Here is a 7,835-nt window from a genome sequence, read left to right on the forward strand (position 1 = left end):
TCACCACATTGTATAATTCCTGCTTCTATCAGGCTCAAATAAATATGGAAGAAAACTGCATGGTTAAGTTACAAGCTGCCAAGGACGAGACTGTTAAAAGACAGAGAAGACAGGATGGCTCATCATTTAATTGTGTTCATGTAGATTATTTGATGCCCTAGAGAGAACTTTAAATAAAAAATGAGTTCTGATCATCAAAGTGCAAAGCAAAGGAAATGTAATCATCTTCCTTTTTGCTTTTCTCCCCCTCTTGCATCATTAAATTTGAAAAGTATGGCATCACTGAGAAGAGTCTCATCAATGTTTAATGTTTCCAGGTCATTTCACTGCTTATGAAGGGACTGCCCTCAGCTAGGAGACAATGGTGGATACGAGCGTATAGGATAGTCAATGGGCAATTGTGACACCTCTGCACTCATGTGCTGCTACCTGAAAGCTCAGTCCTTGTGACTTAGACCATCACAGGACTCTGCAAGTTTAGATGTTCACAGGGCTCTGAAGATTTAGCCTGCAAATCCAGGTGGATGTCAGTGTGCAAACCTTAGTCCTGAATTAAGAAATGGACTGTATGTATGTACCTATGAATAGAAGCATACCAGTTGATGAGCTGGATTTGGAATCAAGACATGTTTGCTCTGTAACTTACTTAAGAAGGCAAAGCACACGCAGTGTTAGTTTTATTTTCCATCTGTAAAATGCGGCTAAGGAAGCAAATGCTTTAACATTAACGCAAGTGAGATTTTATTCCCACCTCGTAACTTCATGCCCAGTCATTCAAAACTTTACACTTTATGCTGCTCATGAAATTTGTGATACAGTCTCTCCTTGGCTAGGTTCTCTTGGAAAATTGGATCCAGAAGAACACACTTTCAAAGCATTAGTGAGCAATAGAGAAGGAGAGAACACACTTGGGCTGTAGGGTGTTGGGTGTGGATTGCATTACACATATTGCCCCCCAATAGAAAATCTAACCACCTAACCCCTGCTTCTCCTCATGGACTTGCTATACTTTTGGGCAATTCTTGTTAACAGCATCTCTCTTTCTGGCTTTCTCCAAGGCAACACAGTAAGATCCTCCTTAACTCTATTTTTGGCCTCATTTTGAAGTTCTCTCCTATTGTCTCTCTCTCTCTTTTTTTTTTTTAACCCTTAATGTCATGATATACAGATGATATGTCTGTTATAGCAGAAGGGATGAGGGTATCTAGCCTGCAATTCATGTCTTACTTTTTATTCCAATTCATAGACTTTCACATATTTGCAAAATATTGGGAAATCATATATCTAATCATATCTAGTAAGGAATTAATATGTAGAATATATAAAAGACCCACACAACTCTACAGCAAAAAAAAAAAAAATGCTGAGTAAGAAATGGGCAGAGCATGCAAATAGATATTTTTGCAAAGAAGACATACATATAGATGGCCAATAGGCACATGAGAAATATGAAAAATAATGTTTTCAAATACATATAATCTGGAGTGGAAGTAAGATGATAGAATAGAAGGAAGTGGAGCTCAGCTCCTCTGAGAAATACAGCTATATGTGGAATAATTCTCACAAAATAGCTACTGACCACTGGCAGATCTCATAAACCTGCAAGAAGGATCACCAAGTAACCAGGTAGGACAAAAGAAAAAAACAAAAATTAGAACAGTACTCTGCCCCTGAAGGGAGAGAACTGCAAAAGAGGAAAGATTCTTTCACCCTGGGAATCCTCTTCCAAGCTGGGAGATCAGCTGGGACAGGTAGGGAGCTTCAGAGGCTCAGAGGAGAGTGCAGCAGCTGATTTGCATAAGGCAAAAACAGCACAGATAATCCTGGCTACCTTGCTGCCCTCCCCAGCCAGAGATATGCATCTATGGTACCTATGTGTGCTGCGTGCTGAAACTCTGGCTTCAGCAGTGAGACCCAAGGAGAGGACTAGGGTTGGCTGAGTGGAGACAGCACAGAGGGACTGGAGTGTGATCCAGGCTGTAAGTGGGTATGTACAGAACAGAGCCTGGGTCAGCCATAGAAGCTCAATTAGCAGCCTCATTCTTAGCCTGCTTACAGTGGGCAGGTCTATGTGTCTATAATATATGTCCAGAAAGATACTCCTGGTTTAATGACTAATAGCTATGCAACCCTGGTATCTCAGGTGTTATAGAATCCTCCTGCAATGCAGGAGACTCCTATTTGATTCCTGCATCGGGAAGATCCCCTGGAGAAGGAATAGGCCACCCACCCCAGTATTCTTGGGCTTCCCTGGTGGCTCAGTCAGTAAAGAATCTGCCTGCAATGCGAGAGACCTGGGTTTGATCCCTGAGTTGTGAAGATACCCTGGAGAAGGGCATGGCAACCCACTTTAGTATTCTTGCCTGGAGAATCCCCATAGACAGAGGAGCCTGGCAGACGGCAGTCCGTGGGGTAGCAAAGAGTCGGACACAAATGAGCAACTAGACACATGTAACCATTAAATGCCATCATGACAACCAAATTAAAAAATTAGCAAAAGACTGGAAAAGACATTTTTCCAAAGAAGATATGCAGATGGCCAGAAAATACATGAAAACATCACTTGCCATTAGGGAAATGTAATTCATAACTACCATAAGATATCACCCCCCACCTCATTGGAAGACTTACCAAAAAATGAAGTTATATATGGTGGTAAAGACATGAAGAAACTGGAACACTTATTCATTGCTGGAGGGAAAGCAAAGTGATAGTCACTGTGGTGAACGGTTTAGTGATTCCTCAGTGGTTTCCCAGGTGGTGCTAGCGCTAAAGAAACTGCCTGCCAATGCAGGAGACGTGGGTTTGATCCTGGGGTCAGGAAGATCCTCTGGAGGAGGAAATAGCAACCCACTCCAGTATTCTTTCCTGGAGTATCCCATGGACAAAGGAGACTGGCAGGCTACAGTCCATAGTGTCCCAAAGACATGACTGAAAACTTAGCACAGCACAAAAAGTTACACAGAAATTACTATAGGATGCAGCAATTACACTTCTGGGTAATTTCCAAAAAAATTGAAAGTAAAGACAAAGAAATATGTATCAATGTTCATGGCAGCATTATTCACAATAGCCAGAAGGTGGAAAGAGCTCCAATTTCCATAAGCAGATGCATGGAAAAATATTGTATATGCTTAAACTGGAATAACATTCAGCCTTAAAGAGAAGTGAAATACTGATGCATGTTACAATATGGATGAACCTTGAAAACATCGTGCCAAGTAAAATAAGCCAGACACAAAAGGACAAACACTGTATGATTCCACTTATATGAAGTATTGACAACTGGCAAATTCATAGAGACAGAATGTAGTGTAGTGGCCACTAGAAGCTGAAGGGAATGAGGAGTTATTGTTTAAAGGGTACAAAGTTTCTGTTTCAGATGATGAAAGAGTTTGGGAAATGGATAATGTTGATGGTTGTAAATTACTGTGAGCATTGCAAATGTACTTAATGGCACTGAATTACACACTTAAAATGATAAATTTTAGATTGTGTATATTTAAATCATCACAAATAAATAAATCATCACAGCCATCTATATTCACAGACATGAAAATATCCTTATTCTATCTTATTAAGAAAATAAGTCATACGAAAGCACTTTTCCATTCCAGTTTTTTGTGTGTGAAAAAGAAACTGTAAATGCAGAAGGAAAAAATATTGAAAGTGCCTACAGTAGATTGTATTTCTAGAGATGGCCAGCCAATACATCTTATCTCACTATTTAAGAGGGGCTGTAACTGTGACTCAATTGACAGTGTGACTTCCAAGGCTAAAATGTAAAGACAATACATAAGGTAACACAGAAATAACTGCTGCAGGCAAGATCTACCAATAAATGCCAAATTTAGAGGGCAGAGTTTAAGGAGAAATACTATACTTCCATAGCTTCAAAGCATCTTTCCCAAACCACTTGTTAACCACAAAGGGAAAAATAGTGACTTGATAAAACAGAAACCTGGTAAACATCACCTGATATACTTTTCCAAATGTATGAACAGGATCAGCTCTTTGATATTATGTACTGAGAAAGGCACAACAGCTTTGTGTTATCCTTTGATAATGAATAACCTCAATTTAACCTTCCAGAGAAGGTAAAGAAAACCAGTTTGAGGGACATTCAACAAATTACCTGACCAGTGCTTTTCAAAAGTATCAACATCACAAAATACAGACGAGAACCGAAAACCTATTAAAGATTTTAAGAGACAAAGAAGGCTGAACAGATAATGTGGTATCTTGGATTGGATTCTGGAAAAGAGAATAAGACAGTAGAAACACTTGTGTAGTCTGAATAAAGTTTAATGTTTCCCCTGAACACAATTATTATGCCACAAAGAATTCAAACAGCTACATAGAAAGGACATGTAGTTTGTTCAGCCACAGCTCCAGCTTAGGTCCCAGAAACAGAGAGAATCCAACATTTGGGCAAGGAGGTCTGCCAATGGTTCTAGTCCCAGCAGTCAAAACACTCCCAACCATGGCAATGAGCAAGGAGGAGCTGAACCCACCACCAGCCTCGCACACATTGCAGACTTTTGAATGTTGCAGCAAAATAAATGTTGTCATTGTTTCAAGTCACCGTGGTTTATAGTGATTATTTATACAACAATGATAATTGGAGTATACAAACAAGGAACTCTTAGGGGTTGTTATATTTGGGTGACTATTCTGTTTCTCTTAACTATATTTTCTGTTACAATTACAATAAAGTGATTTATTTCTATAAAAAGCATGTGCAAATATGGCATTTCATCCCCATTGCCTCACCAAAATGTTGCAAAAAATTTGCTGGGCTGAGACATGAATATGCCTGGGGGCTTAAGGGAAAAATGATTTTGCATTAAACAAAGGGTTAATTTTTCAATTGATTGAAAAAATAAATCCTAGCTGTTTTCTCTTAGCTGATATATACCATCTCCTTGTGGGATTCTTAATAATGAGGAGAAATGTGTGATGTAGTTACTTCAGTCGAGTAACTGCTAGCTATTTTGACCCTCACCATTAAACCAAATTGGCACAAAGTTTATACTGTATGATTTAACACACAGGAAACACATCTATTTGTTTTTCACTTCCTTATTTGTTTCTACTCTCTGAAGTCATAACCATAGTAATAGATTAGATTACTGTTTCATTTATTACTCAAAAGCCTGTGAGTTACCAACACAGATAAAAGTTAATAGTATAAGTTGAAGAGAAAATACCGTTAATGATCCAGAGAGTTCATATACTCATTAGATTTGAGTGTATTGGAAACAACAACATTATGTTAGGGATTGGCAAAATTACATTACTAAGTCAGTCAATATCAATGCGACATTTTTGTTAGTGAAAAATCAGTGTGAGTAATGCTGACTTCATTTTATCCTAAGTACTGAAGAAAACAGTAGAATCAATGGTGGGAAGCAGATGGGTCTTTTAATTTATTTCTCAATTACAGCTGACACATTAGTTACAGAAATTTTCATGTCATTTATTTTTATGGTCCATTTTACAGCTGTGTTTATTGTTGTAATAAATAAATACATTATATTCCTCTTGTTGGAGCAGCAATGGAAATTTTTTGTACCAAAACTCTCATACACTCATGGGACATAAAAACCCCAAATGGAACTCCAATAAGGGAGGATGTTTCCCCAGTAGAAGAATAAAGTCTCTGTGTGGTTAAAGCAAAATGCAATCATAGAGAAGGGTAATATTTTTCATTGTACACAGTGTTATTAAAACTTGGGAAGAATTTAAATTTCTCAAGTCTGTTGAAAAATATATCCAAATTTATAAATCTGTGTCTGTGTTTCCTAGCAATAGGTGAGGTTGCAAACTTTCATCCAGTTAGATAAGTCATTACCTCCATTTTAAGTTCTCCCTACAACCAGCAAGATCTAACAGGCCAAGTGGAAGTATCCACACCAAACTGATATTTCATAGCTTCATTCATTGCATTAGGAGAATGGGGTCTTTATTTGCAGACAAAGAGCTAGATTGTTTTGTTTTCTCAGAGACTCCCTCTTAGAATAGGGCAGGAAAACTTTGATTAACCAGTCAAACTGCACATACTTACTGAACACCTAAAATTTCTCTCCTAATGCTACTACTGGGATCTCATCTGATCTACTTATATTCTGTGTTTACAGTAATTTATAGAGATAACAGTGCAATTTGGAAAGCATGTCCCTTGGTTGTTTGGCTGTATTATTCAAACCTACATCAATGTGGATGTTATACGTATTTATTATATTCCTCAGTAGCTATAACCATGACGAATTGTTCACTTGGGTCTCTTGTTCATGAATTTTGTCCTTTAAAATTCTTGGCAAGCAATTTTAGGAACTCTGAAGGATTTCAAATATTTGAGTCAGATAGAGATGTAGATTAAAATCCTAGTTCTTCCAGAGGTTAGATATATGATCTCAGGGAACTCACATTTTTTGTGCCTTAGTTTCCTTATCCAAATTATACAAATATAAACTGTATCTGTCTCATAGGGTAGTGAGATCATATGAGATACTAACTATAAAGGACCTCATAAAGTTCTTGGCATATACTATGTGTATTATGTATTGTTATTACATGTAATTGTAGTACAAGTGATATTAATGCTAAAATAAGGATACACATGTTGCTGTTATGCAAGCACAATGTGAATAAACCTGTAAAAAGAAAAAAAGGAGGTTTCTGAATGAACACTTAATGAGCAGGAGAAATCATGTACCTTTTTAAACTGTGTGACGTTGGACATATTGCTTCAGCTCTCTGAGCCTCGGTTTCTCTTCTCTGTAAAGTGTATGGTACCAAACCATGCAGCTGATGTGAAGACTACATCAGTTGATGTATGTGATAGACACTCAATAAATGCTGATTGAGTGAAACCTGAGTTCATTTTGATTATATTACTGTATTCATTTTGAAGGTGAGCAAATTTAAGTTCATAGAGGTGAATTACTCAAAGATCTCACAGCTAGTAAGTGACGGAGATAGAAGCTAAATCCAGGCATTACTAAGACCTCCAGTTTCAGATATATGCCCATCTGTCTTGAGTTTTTGACAAATTTTAGTGACTCTATACTGATTCATATATGCAGTTATACTGTGAAGAACATGGGACATATCTGAGAAATCAGAAATTTAGGCAATCTATTCTGTACCTCCCTGCATCTCACATGCCAAGGCAATGAATTGTTTGCCTTAAGGAGGGTAATTTTCAATCTCAAGCCGTGACTGAGCTCTTATGTATAAGCCACTATAATAGATGTTGAGCTTGATATACATGTGAGTTACACCTAATGTCATCTTTCAAGAATTTTGTTTGTACATTTACTTTATGTATATTTTCTATGAATTTATAACTTATTTATAAATGTTACTTATTCCTTAAATAACACTTCAAAATATTTGAAAGACCATTTAATAAATGTCCAGATACGAAGACAAAACATACAACAAACCAACCAAAATAACTCTACTACCAAGGGTAAGGAAGGAAAGAATATTCAGACAGATCATAATGTGAAGCTTGGAGTTGAAACAGAAAGAAGGGGAAGAGAAGGAGCAGAAGGAAAAGCAGAAAACTGAAGTATGATGATAGAGAGTAAAAAAAATATGCTCAGAAAATTAAAGCTTAGGGAAGGTATTCTCACCTAGTAAAAAGATAAACTGAAATTCCTGAGAACCAAAAGAAAAGTGAAATGCAATATTTTACAAAGAACTTAAAAGGAAGTTCAGACAGGTTTACTTACAGAAATATGTGTTTGTTTTTCTTAAGGTAATTGGACATCCTAACATACAAGATAGTTAGGTCTTAAGTTTTTTAATTGAAATTTCAGATGACC

The sequence above is a fragment of the Bubalus kerabau genome, chromosome 22 (genome assembly GCF_029407905.1).
Source record: "Bubalus kerabau isolate K-KA32 ecotype Philippines breed swamp buffalo chromosome 22, PCC_UOA_SB_1v2, whole genome shotgun sequence".
Classification (NCBI taxonomy): Eukaryota; Metazoa; Chordata; class Mammalia; order Artiodactyla; family Bovidae; genus Bubalus; species Bubalus kerabau.